We start from the raw sequence: 14,546 nt of genomic DNA, 5'->3' as shown, positions 1-14,546 counted from the left end.
TCAACCAACGATCTAATGTGCAAAAGTAGTTCTCTATCATACCGTATGATAGTGCTCGCTTTGGCTTTGCGCATGTTGTAAAAAACTCTAAATAAGTAAAAGATGGAAACAAAAAAGAGCAAAGTTGCGGAGAAGTTCGAGACACAGCAGCCTTCCACATCCATCTCACTCTCACAGAGACATTAGCATAATTCCCAAAACATTGAACTATTCCTTTAAGAACCTGGGTAATTCCCTCCTCTACAGAATGCTGTAGCAACAACCTCTTCCTAAAAGATTGCATTCTTGTTAATCATTAAAGGTTCTAAGTGTTGCCAGATCTGATCAGAATGTAGGCCTACTACAGTCTGTTATGTAACAAATAGCGGCCAAACACGAGTGGGATTGTACCTCGCTGTGGAATCATAACAGCTAAAGACTGAACGGGGACCTGAATTCACATTTAAATTAATTAATTCAAATGACTTCCGCCTACACGCTCTCCTCTCTCACTGATGCTGAGTGAAAATGGATGCATTGATTTTTATGGCACAGGGATCCTTGGTTACTGATGGTGGGGATCTGCCATCAACAGCAGCTCTGAGTTGGGATTGAAGCAGGCTGCTCCCTGCACTGCTCCCATTGGCTGCTTCCACAAATACACTTGCCTCCTGTGCAAATGAAGGGAAACCAAAGGGTGTGTAACAGGGTGAGTATGCCCTACGCGCTGTCTTACAGGCTGGATGTTGCATCCATCAGCTTGGCTATTTTGTTCCTATTAGAGCTGTTGTACCCATCCCAGGATTTTGGTATTAGAAAAGACACTAATACTCAAATCTTGTGCACATTCAAGTGGGAAACATTGGAAACCTTTTCAGTGTATAGCCTACATACTGCTGAAGCACATTTTTATAATGACAAATGGACCTTCTATTGTTTAATATATCCATGCACATAAGTATTTACAAAAATCCTAAGCGACCTCTGTGTGCAGCTGTGGGAGTTGGGTTCAATCAAGGATATCTTCCAGCAGGCTTTAAATTAATACCTCCATATTTCACCCGTGTGGTTCTGACCGTACGGATATAGCCTTACACCTTACACCCAAACTCTTCTTCACAATTGGATATCCAGGTCAGGTGCATCGTCACTCTGCCAATTCAAATTGTAAGTTTGCCAACTAACTTAGCCTATAACACTGAGAATGTTACAAAATACCTCTGCTAATTATATCCATGCTTTAACATTACTTTATAAGATGCTACTCTCTTCACAACAGACTACCCTACATGCAAATTTTGAAAATAAACGTACACAAACATGGGAGATAAACGCCAAGGCTCTCGAGCTCACCAGCACAGTTTCTCCAGCTCCAGGTTGTTTTGCTGCCGGTGGTTGTGCACATGTCTCTGGCCGTTCCGTGCGCTGTAGCGGCTTCCCCAGCAGGCTGAGCCAGGATCCCTGCTTCCCCCGGCCCGGGTCACATCGCCTAATACTACCTGGATGTGTGACGGCTACACGGGAAAAAAAAAATAAGCGGCACGCCGAATCTCTAGATGAGCGTGTTACAGCTTGAGTTTTATAAAAAATAAACTACACACAACTTCACGAGGCCCTTTACCTATGCCGTATGAGAAAGCCGCCTGTTGCTGTGTATCAGCACAATGTACTTAAATGTACTTAACGTCTGTTCAAGGTGGAGCTTTCAACTCCAATATAATGCTGGATAGTTTAATGAATAATAATCATATTTTAATTGTGATATTTTGTAAGTAAAATCTGAATTTGCAACACAACAGTAATATTTCTGTGTTGGGTAAATGTAGTAGTTCAATGTTTTCCTCTGAAATAGAAGTGCTCAGTAAGTCAGTAGTAGTACATGGGTGGGTTGCTTTGAGAGCCTTCTGTAAGTTATTTCACAGTAATGCTTCTGGAGAAAGTTACAAGCAGCAATAGATCTGTTTAGCTCCCTGCAACTTTCTGGAGGCCATTTTGAACGGGCACTGCACTAGTTCATCTAAACGGGAACGGCAAGGATTGCTAAAATCTCGTATTTTATCTGGTTTTATATTTTTTATTGTTTTTAACTGCTCTTTAATGTTTAATTTCTTATACTGCACTGTAACTTCTATTCTTGTATTTTATCTGCTTTTATTTGTTTTTAACTGCTCTTTAATGTTTTATGTAAAGCACTTTGAATTGCCCTGTTGCTGAAATGTGCTATACAAATAAAGCTGCCTTGCCTTGCCTCGCCTTGCCTAAAAGGCATGTTTGATGCTTTCATATGTCAACACTTGGATTAACGTTAGCTTGGAGAGCTAATCTACCTGTTGGTCCACAGACTAAAGAAAATCACACCACCCAAACTTGATTTGGTTTATCAAAGACGCTAGCAAAGCAACACGGGACAGAAAATAAGACAGCAGAGACCACAGATAGGTTGGACCTACGGGTTTAACTGAATATCTTTACAGTTACGGCTGAAAATGACAACAGAAAGAAACAAGTTTGCTGATTTCACATATTTTTCAGCCATTTCTCTACAGGAAGTGATTTTTAATCACTAATGTCTTGGTGATTCAGTCCACAGATCAGATATATATATAATATTTTACTGTTACAAACGTGTTGAATTTAATATCACAAGAGGTAGACTCGCACTGCCAGACCTTCCTTCACAGCGCTGCGGAGGAGGGTCTGGCTAGCCCACACAGCATTCCTGGATGGGAGAAAAACGTGCCCTGGTTTATTGGCATTTCTTTAAACCAATCATAATCGTTTTGGGGACGGCGCTAAGCACCGGACGGAGCCACGGTGCCTCTGCTAAATAGCCTCATGAAGGAAGTTGTTTTGGTGGAACATGTGTACGTTCAAAAGTAGTTTTAGTCGTGTAACAGAAAACTCCCATTGGACAGATAGTCTAGCTAGCTGTCTGGATTTACCCTGCAGAGATCTGAGGACCAGTTAACCCTAGTCCTCAGAAATCCACCGCAGTTTAGAACGCCAACACAAAGAAAGCCTATAGGCAACGGATATCTGGCCTAAATGAGTGAAATCCGGTGGGATTTCCGTCGGCAACGGCGCAATCCCGGAAGTGGAACGTCATGGATAAAGACTTAACAAGAGGTGAACTGTTATGACCTCGTCTTCTGGGTCTTTTTGTTACAAAGTGACGCACGTTCGTCACGGAAGTAAAGGCTGGACTACAATAGAGCTGTTTGGACCAGTTTGTGGACAATGTTTTCTGTTGGAGATGGTAAGTCCCTTTGGGGTGGAGTTTGGGCTTTTTCACTTTTTAACATGCACAAAAAAGATATATAACACAATAAAGGTAAGGGGGAAAAGCCAAAAAGCATAATATGAGCACTTTAAACCAAGAGTTTGACAAAAAAATAAAAAGTTGAACTCAAGGTTCAATTAGGCTACTATCTTTTTTTATCACTATTAACTATCACTGAGAAAAACTATAGTGTGCAGCTTCAGCGGCTGAGCACAGCTAGGGAGGGTTCATGCATTATGATTATATTGCGCCTCTCCTGGCTGTCTGTCAGACAACACTGAGGGCGCAGGAACCCACCGCGCGCCGTCTGCTCGGCTGGTACCTCAACACATTGTTAAAGCCGCTGGGAACCGCTCGTGAATCCCCGCTCTGTTCGTCTGAAGCCGGACGGGACTAGTGACCGCGGAGCATCTTTTTCTTCTGAACACAGGGTGAGTGTCTGCGGCCAGCACGCTGGCAGCTGCTCACGCTCCGTTTGTTGACATTTTCACATTCAGCGCCATTTGCAGACAGGTACACCTACCGCCACTGTTATTGTTCCACTCTTCACGCGCACTGCTTCCATTCCCGTCCGCAACCCGGGATAAAGTGTTGTAAATGCATCTTATATGTACAGCGAGGATTTTCATAATTTTTCTTACAAAATGAATGTATTGAAAGAATAAATTGTAGCTAACGTTGTAAATGGTTTGGTAGGCTATATCAGAAATCATAAGGTGTACAGGGGGTGGTTTTTTGTTTTTTCTCCATGTTGTCCAGCAGCGATGGAGGGGGCGGCAGTCGCACGGTAGAAGCCTGACGGAGACGGTTGGCTGTGGACAGTCAGCAGGGCTGCTTCTAGTCGCTCGGCCATGCTTTGATTCTTATTATATTGCGATATATAGGCTACTAGAGATGTCACGATACCAACAATCTACTCGGAATCATACCATCAAAAGCACAAGATACTCGATACTAAAGTCGTGCAAAAAAAAAAAAAGAACAATAACAGGCTACTTAAACATGAATTCCTTTATTTAAACATTTGAACATTATTAAAAAAAAAAACAATAGTGGCAACTCTGGATGGTATGATGGTAGAAATGTAGTCATCCATACAAATACCAGGTACATTTTCATGATTCTTGATACCACGGTACAAAAAAAAAAAACAATAATTCCCATGTCCTCCTTTTATAACTCTATAACTATTTTAGGATAACAAGGATAACACTTGGGGGGGTTGGGACAGTGTCATGTCACCCTTTTTGTGGAGTGGAGGGGGCAGGAGAGTGAGATTTCCTTTTTAATCTGAAGAAAAGGTCAGTGTTCTGGAGCCCCAGCCCGCTGCTCTGAAGCCTGACCTCGGCACACAGCCAGCGTACGCTAACCTCTCCACGAGTTCACCTGAAACTCCCAGACAGCAAGCATGTTCAGTTAGGCTGTTTCTTTCTGCCTTATTGTTGGGAGAAAAATGTGCTCTGGTTAATTGACATTTCTTTAAACCAATCACAATCATCTTGGGCGGTGCTAAGCGCCGGACGGAGCAACAGCAGCTCTGCAAAATAGCCTCAGGAAGGAAGTTGTTTTGGTGGAACGTGTGTACGTTCAAAAGGTTGTTTTAGTCGTGCAACAGAAAACTCAGATTGGACAGATAGTCTAGCTAGCTGTCTGGATTTACCCTGCAGAGATCTGAGGAGAAGTTAACCATAGTCCTCAGAAATCCACCGGAGGTTAGAACGCCGACACAAAGAAAGAGGAAGGTGACGGACATCCGGCCTAAATGAGTGAAATCCAGCGGAATGGAGCAATCCCGGAAGAGGAACTTCGTGGATATAAACTACACCTGAGTTGACCGCGTTCCATTAAAACAAGTCGGATTTCACCGTGGGGTTAGCTTTAGCCAGGTTTACCCATTGTTAGCAATACCAGTATATAACAACGCATTACGCTGTTTTTTGTGCATATAAACAGTGTAACAACATGTCCACAGACAGTCCTGTCCTCTGTTGGACAGTACCGTGTAGAACAGGAAGAATCACATCTCCCGGTACCTACGGTACTGTAGAAAAACGAGTCACGTTTTCAGAATTTTGGTATCGAGTTGGCACCAAAGTAACGGTTCTTGTGACATCCTTAACATAAACGTTCTAATTTTCTTTATAAACTATTAGTATTGTTATTATTACTGTAAATGCACAGTTGACTGGCAAAATAGCAGGTCTTATCTTAACGTAGACCTATACTGTATGAAACCACAGAGTTTTTTCTTTCTTCGTCCACGCAAGCAATGTTTCTGTCGCCACGCCCCCAAGTTTAGAAGCCACTGACTTAAATCATAGATTAAGGTCTTCTTTATTGCATAAACACCGACTAATGCACATTTAAAATGTTTTTTTTTTTTTTTACTTTACTGAGCTTTTTTCCGATTTTACCATCAAAGCAAAGTAATCAGCTTCTACAAGTAACTATAAGCTATCAAATTATATAAATACCTGGAGTCATTTTCTGCATTCTATTTATTTACAAAGCACTTTGTGACAAACTTCCTGGGTATCTCACATGTCTTTTAACTATCGGCCACTTTCACACTGCACCAGGTCTCGAAACTATTTGGTGCTCCAAGTTTGGGAAAGTGGCTCTTCTTGAACAATCAGACAAGGTTATCCCTTCACCAGAGATGTGCTCATAGGTTTATTGGAAATGAATCATTCAGCATGAAAATCATAAAAAAATGACTAATCGACTAAATCTCAGTTGACTAATCGGTTGTGATTAGTTGACTAAGAGGGTGCAAGCCCTGTCAGAGTAGCATCACATTGATTTTTAAGCTGTTATTTTAAGGTAAAATAGTTGCTTTAAATGGCAATAAGATAGTATTTTGGTATTCTCCTTATAACATGGCTGCAAGCAGCTAGTCAGAATGCAAATGGTTCCCTAAAACTGCCTAACCCTAATCTTTCAGTGTATTTTTTCTTTAAACACAGATGTGTAGACTCTGGATATTGATTGCTTCCATCACAGGACATCTGAATCCCTGAGGCCTAGTTAGAGGGGTGACACGGCACAGATGTTGTGTTAGGCCTCAGCCCTCTGTTTTTGTGTTTTAGGGCTTTTTTCTTTACTCGTGTCTTTCATCAAATATCCCCACCTCTGATTTCATGTGGGTCAGGCCTACTCAGTTTGTGGCTTGTTTGCAGAGCTGCTGTGTGGATCCAGTGGTGACTGATAGACATCCAGCTTCCTATGGCCTCCGCAGCAGCCTTTAATCCCACACAGGGCCCGATTAATTTTAAAGCCGCTTTCAGTCCTTAAGCTCATTTCCAGCACTCTGACTCAGGCAACCATGCAGCTAGAAATACAGATGCTTAAGTATGTTTTCACTTTTTACAAATGCATTTTAGTTTTAACCTTTGAACCTTTTAAGTCCAAATCTAAGAATCGATTTGAAATATTAAAACTGGTTGGCCTTCATCAGATACTGTCATCACATCGCTACTTTGACCCCAGAAAGCCAGTGAGGGTTTGGATATTTTGGTGCTCAATGATGAAATTAATATCTTTTCCATCAGCTGAGTGTCAGAAGATTGTCTGAATGTTAACCGTGGGGATGGATAAAGACGGAAAGCAGTGATGTGTGTTGTGTGCTCTGTGGATGTGTGTATAGGGCTGGGTAGACGGACTGACTCCTGACCTCACAGCAGCTTAAAAAACATTTTTTAACCTTTAGCATGTGGAGCAGCAGAGCTGCTTTATTTAACTTCCATCAGTGAGAATCTGTCTTGTGGTCAGTCAGTGTGTCTCTCTGTCCAGATATCTCGACAACATTTTTAGGTTGTCATGGAATTTGGTTATGGAGTAATGGTCCCCAGATACATAAATACTTTCGATTTTGCTGACCTGTTTTCTTCTAGACAAATTTCAGCCCAACCACTTATAAGCCTTAAAGAATAGCAAAACTGTCAGTCTGCTGTCTGTTACACAGTTGGAGATGCATTCTGGGATAGGAGGAAAAAAAAACTTTAAAGCAATCCCAAATAGTCTTGGGCGGCGCTAATCTCCAGACGCAGCAGCGGTAGTTCTGCTAAATAGTCTCAGGAAGGAACTTGTTTTGGTGGAACATTTGTACCCTGCAAAATAAAACGCCACATACAATATTAAATGAAGTTGACACAATACAGTAACGTGAGCTATTTAAATTAGCTGATACATGGTTAAACCTCATTGGCTCTTACCAGTGTGTACTTCATCAACAGCAATCCCACCAATCGGTCCCAAAACGTCCCAGTTAGAGAGGAAATACCCTAAGCACAGAGAAGTCTTTCCAGCAGGGGGGTGTTATCCTCTATTAATTTGTTTTTTTCTTATTATTTATATAATATAAAATTAATTCTTTTTTTTAGGTTTCTTTTTTTATTTCTGCTGTGACCCCGCCTCATCTCTGTCTTTTTCCCCACAACAACTTCGCTAGTTAACGTTAGCCACCGTTAGCTGTGGCTGAGTGTAGCTGGTAGAAGGCACATTCTTCAAGCTAACGTTAGCTCTCGCATCCTCCTCCATTCCCAGCTCTTTATTCGCGGGATTTATAGCAGCCGCTTCTTTCTCTCCCTTTTCCAAACTTTCACTCGCTGATACAACCCAATCTGACCGGGGATCAGTTACAAATTAATTCCACTCTTTCAATCTCAACTCGTTCTTAGAAAGCTGATCTTGGATCAGTGCGATGTAAACAACCTGCTCTATGCCCACCCACCTTTATCTTTAGCCAATCTACACAGTGCATGCGGCCTTCTCCCAATCATTACATTAAACAACTTTTATTTTATTCTGATTGGATAATTATCACCATAATGATTAATGCCCATTGGGTAATACGGGCTTGATCGCAGTTTGCCAACAAGGGGTGCTGCCGCCAATAAGGGGTGCTGCCGCACCCCCAGCACCCCTACTTCCCGCGCCTATGCCTAAGCATATTCTTTCTAAATCTTTACAATCATTCCCCGAAAGAACCAAGCAGGCCTGCCTTTTTGCACCATCCACATTTTCTTCAAAACTTTACATTTTTAGTGTGTAGCTTGCTAGCTCGAAGTTTGTTGTTTCCTGAAGAGAGTTTGAGAACAGAAACACAGAGAGAGAGGGAGGGGAAATGTACTTCTGTTGACACAGACTAGCTCTGTGTAACCAAGGGGGTAAGCAAGCATCTGGAAAGCATACCTCCTATGGGGAGATTGTAAGCTAACAAGCCATCACCTGCCGTTAGCATTCCATTGACTGCCATTCATTTTGGCATCACTTTGACAGCGAATAACTTTACATCTGAAGCGTTTAAAGACTCTATTTGTCCATTGTTTATTTCCAAAGAAACACGACAATGTATAAAAGGCTCCATTACCTTGTATCTCACGTTATGGCCCCGTAGCAGACGTTTTTGTAAAAATAGGCTAACGATTGTGTCATAACCACGCGACTTTCTGTCGCACAGTAGATAAATTACCGTATAGTCAGGAGAAGTTCGCAGGCAGTTTTGACTTACATTAGCTGTTTAAGTTTAATTACTGATGTTAACTAGCATTTTAGTTAGCAATAATTAGCCTGTGCTTATGTTATCTTCTTACATATACCTATGCTCTCGTCTCTGCAAGATTGGGAATGATTGAGATTTCTCTTGGCATTCTCTTAGCTACCAGAAGACTTCCAACTTTCAGACAGGTTGCTCACGTCACATCTACGTCGTCTCTCTCAGTTGGAGGCTGCGCAGCACGCTCAACCATCACCGGAAAAGTGACTTCACTGGTCTCCGTGGAAGTATATGGCGTCGCTGTGTCCATTCTTTTACTGTCTGTGTGTGTAACTAGGGTTGGGTACCAAGACCCGGTGCTAATACAGCACCGGTGCATAAACGACCGGGCTCTACCGGACTGAATAGCAACGGGGATTTTGGTGCCTCATTTCGGTGTCACTTTAATGTCTGTTCTGCTCTCTGATGCTCCGACGTTAGAGGCAACAGAGGCATCCCTGCATGTCACTTGACTGCAGGTAACATTAGCCTAACGTTAGCTAGTTGCTAGGTTAAACTTAGAAAAAATGCTGACAGCTAAACGGTGTGAAGTGTGACTGTATTTTTACTGTAGAGGATTCCAACACCGGGACGTTAACAGTCTGCAGCTGTAGCTGTCGAAAAAACCACACAAACAAGTTATTCAAGTCATTCAAGTTATTGTAAAATACCCTTACAGTGGTTGTTTTTGTTGTTTACTTTACTGCTGAAATAAGTTATTGTTAGAAGTTATTGTTATCAATGCATTTTTGTATATTTGAGTGCGTGCACATAAGGCATAGCGCATGCGTTACGTTGTACATTATGGCAAAGGGCAGGGGACATGCAGCTCGTCATACGTTTCCCCAACGTATATGCGCCAATAAAAGAAAATAGAAATACATGAATAAATTTAGATTTAAAAAGCAATAATTGCATGAAAAAAGTTGTTGACGAGTCTATATATATATATATATATATATATATATATATATATACACTACCGGTCAAAAGTTTTAGATCACCCCAATTTTTTTTGTTTTTTATTGAAATTTCACCAGTTCAAGTCCAATGAATAGCTTGAAATGGTACAAAGGTAAGTGGTGAACTGCCTGAGGGTAAATAAAAAGTAAGGTTACCCAAAACTGAAAAATAATGTACATTTCAGAATTTTACAAAAAGGCCTTTTTCAGGGAACAAGAAATGGGTTAACAATGTAAAGCTGTTCTGCAGCAATGGAGGTTGATCAAGCTTTGAAAGTTGGTGCTACCAATTCCCACAGGTGTTCCAACTTGTCTGGATTACTTACAACCCCCTCTGTTTGTATAAAAGTATTGTTGGAACGCACTGTGGTACCATACCCTTGTGAGCATTATTTGAACAGTATTGTACTGCAGAAAGCAGTTTGTTGCTATAAAAATGGTGGAAAAAGGCAATTAACAGTGGTAGAGAGACAGACCATCATAACACTTAAGAATGTTGGTCTTTCCTACAGAGAAATTGCGAAGAAAGTCAAGGTGTCAGTGAGTACAGTATTCTTCACCATCAAAAGGCACTTAGAAACTGGGGGAAACTCTGACAGGAAGAGGTCTGGCAGACCCAAAGCCACAACAGAATCAGAAGACAAGTTTCTGAGAGTCAACAGCTTGCGTGATAGGCGGCTCACAGGACAAGAGCTTCAAGCACAGCTTAATAGTGGTCGTAATAAGCAAGTCTCAGTTTCAACTGTAAAGAGAAGACTTCGAGCTGCAGGTTTGATAGGTCAAGTTGCAGCAAGAAAGCCATTGCTAAGACGTCAGAATAAGAAAAAGAGGCTTGCCTGGGCCAAGAAACATTGTCAAAGGACTACTGAAGACTGAAGATTTGAAATCTTCAAGCTATGCCAGAAATACCTAGCAAAAAAGAACAAGATGGTAAGCTTAAAAACATGGAGTGGCCTGCACAGAACCAAACCCCATTGAGCTGGTTTGGGATGAACTGGACAGAAAAGTGAAAGCAAAGCAACCTACAAGTGCCACACATTTATGGGAACTTCTGCAACAGAGTTGGGAAGAACTTTCTGAAGAATATTTGATTTCCATTGTAGAAGAATGCCACGAGTGTGTTCAGCTGTTATATCTGCCAAAGGGGGCTACTTTGATGAGTTAAAAATTTAGAATACATTTTGGTTTATAAATTGATTCCATGATTTCTTTTTTAACTTAAATTGTTCATTTGTTGTATTCTTACATTTCAGAGTACAATGAGACATTGAACTGCATGAATTTCAATAAAAACGTTTGGTAGTCCATTAGCCCAAAAAAGGGTGACTTTGCGCGGGTATGGAGTGCTGTGGGCTGCCAGCCGCGACGGAGCTCAATCGAGCTCAAAGCAGGCCGGGGTCTGTGAAAGAATGCAGGCCAGGCGGCGAAGCAGCACCACAGGCAGCACCGGCCGCTGAACTCCGACACACAGTCTTACCAAATATGCAATTAGCCATCAATTTTCGTGAAACGGCCCATATTTGAGCTTTATATAGTTGATTTCTCGCTTAAAAAAGTCTCAGAAGTGAATTTTATAACGAAATAGCCCGACAAACAACTTTGCAGTGTCTGAAATATGAGACCTGCTGTCGAGTCTCCCATGTGTTTCTATGTGGTTTGCTCAAACCAATCAGCGCGCAGCTCATTCTAAATATTCATGAGCATACCATATTTGGAAGAAAAGCTCTTGTTCCAAATAGAGCCATATTCACAGGGTAGCTAAGGGCCTAATAAAATAGCATTCGGGCAATTTTCAGCCCAACCAGTGTTAAATACCCCATTAGGAGACCTTAAGGAACAGTGTAAAATACCCTATATAATCATTCTATCACCCCTTTAAATCTTTTTAAAGTATCGGTTTAGGCACCGGCCCCTTTTTAAAAGTATTGTTTTAGCAACAGTATCGGAAAGAAATCCCCAAAAGATACCCAACCCTATGTGAAACGCTTTGATAATGCTGCCTGTAGACGTTCCGCTCTTCCTACGCAGCCTGTGTGCACTTTGTGTAACATGTACTGTAATAGAGTTTGTGTGAGACAGCTGCTCTGTAATGTAACTTGCTAACCCAAATTGAGTCTATTTTGAACCTGTGATTTTTTTGGCGTGTTCTAGTTAAGGTGCAGTAATGGCTTTGAAGCATCCGCCCGAAATAAAACGGAGGCCTTCGACTAGCACTTAGAACGTTTCTGTGTTAGAGATTCCTGCCTGCAAACACTTCATAGTTCAGCTGAATAGTTAATCACATTTTATTCTTTCATGACACAGAAATATAATAGTCATAATCCATAACAAGTAGGGCTGCTCCTCTGAGTCCATGAGTCAACTAATTGGTTGATTAGTCAATTTGTATCCTTTCTCTTGCTGAATGATTTATTTCAAAGAAACCTATAGGCACATATCTGGTAAAAAACAAGATTTAAAGTGTTGCAGTTCTGCTTTCAGGTAAAAAGGAGAAGCGTGAGAAGGTGGACATTGCTGTTTGTAGGTGAAGTTGTTGTTGTGCACTCGTTGGTACACCTGGAGCTCTCCCTGTTCTCTGCCCTGTCAGCAGTGTGCGGCTGTGCCAGCGTCCACTCAGCACTGCGCGCTGCCAGCAGCGTCTCTAACTTCATGTGGTGGCGAGCTGTGTTTCTACCGCCACAGCTTCCATCCTATCAGTGCCTGAGCATATGAAACATTTCAGTGTTCAGCTACACAGTAATGGCTCACAAAATATTGCTGCACCACGTCTGAAGGCAATGGACCTTTTTCACAGCAGATATTTTGACTTGTCATAGTCTGGACTCACCTGGAAATGGGGAGCGGAATGAGGTGACTTTAGTCTCTCAAAATCTGAGGAAAATCTTTTCAACTGCCCTTTGTTGAGCTGAAATGAAGACAGATTCAGCAACTGCATGGCCTATTTCTCGCTTAAAATGTTTTCAGAAACATGTTTCAATGGACTATTTTAGTACAATATGAGATCGTATTCTGAACGGCCGCCATGACAGTCTGGCTTTGAATTTCCGAAAAGCACAGCTGAAACTGATAACCTTAACAATGGCTCAGTTTCATCAAGTGTCCCTGTAAGCTGTTTCAGTGAGTCAGCATGCACAATACCAGGGCTTCTCCTAATACCCCGTTCACATGTACATGGTTATTTTGAAAAACGGAGACATTTCCCTTCGTTTGTGCCCTTCGTTTACACGCAAACGGAAAATTTGCCTCTGAAAATTATTCTTTCTAAAAACTCCGGCCAAAGTAGAGATTTTGGAAAACTTCGTTTGCATGAAAACTGAGAAAAAAACTGAGGTTTCATCTTTGTTCAAAAGAGAAAGAGGAAGTGATTTGCTGCTGTTGTTGTTATTTTCAGGATTCTGATTGGCTAACGTGGGCTTGAGCTTCTCGTTACACTGCCACCTACAGGTTTGGCATGCGCTTGACAGCATATACACGGTTCTTGTAAACAAACACTTTTCTGAAAACTGAAAGGTGTGCACAATGTTATTTTTAAAAACGGAGAGGGTGAAATGTCCGTTTATGAAAATAGCCAGCCACGTGTAAACGTAGCCTAAGTGGAATGCAGCCATCATGAATGGTTTTGAATACACCTGTGCTTTTCCTACTATGACATGTCAACATGTCTGCCGTGAAAAAGGTCTATAGTATTCATAGCTGTTAAGGAAGGTCCCACTCAAAGTCATGGCCTTGTCCTTGTCTCACTGCCCATCTGCTCTTTGTTATCTTAGTAGGGGTGGGGGAGGGGACCGATTCACATATGTCTCGTGACTTTGTTTGTGATTATTTTTCAAATTGATTCTTTTCCCCAGATACAGTATCTTTTATTTGATATTTTACCAATGACTGACCTTAATATTTCCTGTTTATACGCCACTGCCGACAGCGACTATACATCATATCCGTTTCCAGGGAAACAGAGCGAAAGCAGAAAAAGCAGAAACATGTTATGTTCTTCTTTACAAAGTAAATAAATGTCAGACTGACATTGTTGACACATGTGATGTGCATTCTTCTTAGAAAATGTCTCATGATATATTGTCTCTAGAAGGGTATTATTCAACTTTAGTTTTTGTTAAAGAAGGAAAAGAAAATCCCAATACTCAATAAATCGAATCGCAATACTTCTAGAATCACTGTAAATGAAAATTGCAAAACAAATCCAATCGACAGCCATGTTTAGGAAAGAATCGTATCGTGACAAAAACATATCGTCCCAGCACTTATCTTAATATGATGAATGGTACAAAAGGAGATAAGTGCGCACACTTGAAGCTTACTGAGGCCCAAAGCCCTGGTCTCACGCTCAGCTGATACACATACTCCATCTCTTCACCTCAGCCTACCCATAGTCCACCTGCCCCCCTCCCTTTTTCATCTGTATCTTGTTTTGTTCTACTTGTTTTGTTTGCTCGTTTTGTTTTGTTATGTTTTTATAATCTACCCTGCCCTGTAAAGCGACTTTGAGTCCATGAAAAGCGCTATATAAATTCAATTTATTATTATTATTATTATTATACTGTACATCACCTATAGGACATAAACAAAGATGTGGGAAAATGACACACACAACAGATAATGTTAACTAGGGCTGCAACTAACTATTATTTTTAGTGTGGATTAATCTGTGGATTATTTTCTGGATGAATAGATTAGTGATTTGGTCTATTGTCACAGAATAACCCTGGGAAAACGTGGTACTATGGATAGGTCTAGGGCCGTCCAGCAGGTCTAGCAGCCGTGCACATTAAAC

General features: G+C 41.3%; 1 protein-coding gene across 16 annotated transcripts in view; it reads left to right on the top strand.

Annotated features, from left to right (window-relative positions):
* Positions 1-3,539: 3,539 nt before the first annotated feature.
* The window catches only part of epb41a (erythrocyte membrane protein band 4.1a), a 63,583-nt gene continuing 52,576 nt past the window's right edge, over positions 3,540-14,546 (top strand). For all 16 annotated transcript variants that reach the window (XM_039819595.1, XM_039819594.1, XM_039819593.1 and 13 more), the window contains exon 1: positions 3,540-3,690. The gene's annotated coding sequence lies outside the window, so the exon portion shown is untranslated. The remainder of the gene's footprint in view (positions 3,691-14,546) is intronic.

This window comes from Perca fluviatilis, chromosome 13 (assembly GCF_010015445.1).
Source record: "Perca fluviatilis chromosome 13, GENO_Pfluv_1.0, whole genome shotgun sequence".
NCBI classification, from domain to species: domain Eukaryota; kingdom Metazoa; phylum Chordata; class Actinopteri; order Perciformes; family Percidae; genus Perca; species Perca fluviatilis.
This window is presented reverse-complemented; position numbering and strand designations above follow the sequence as displayed.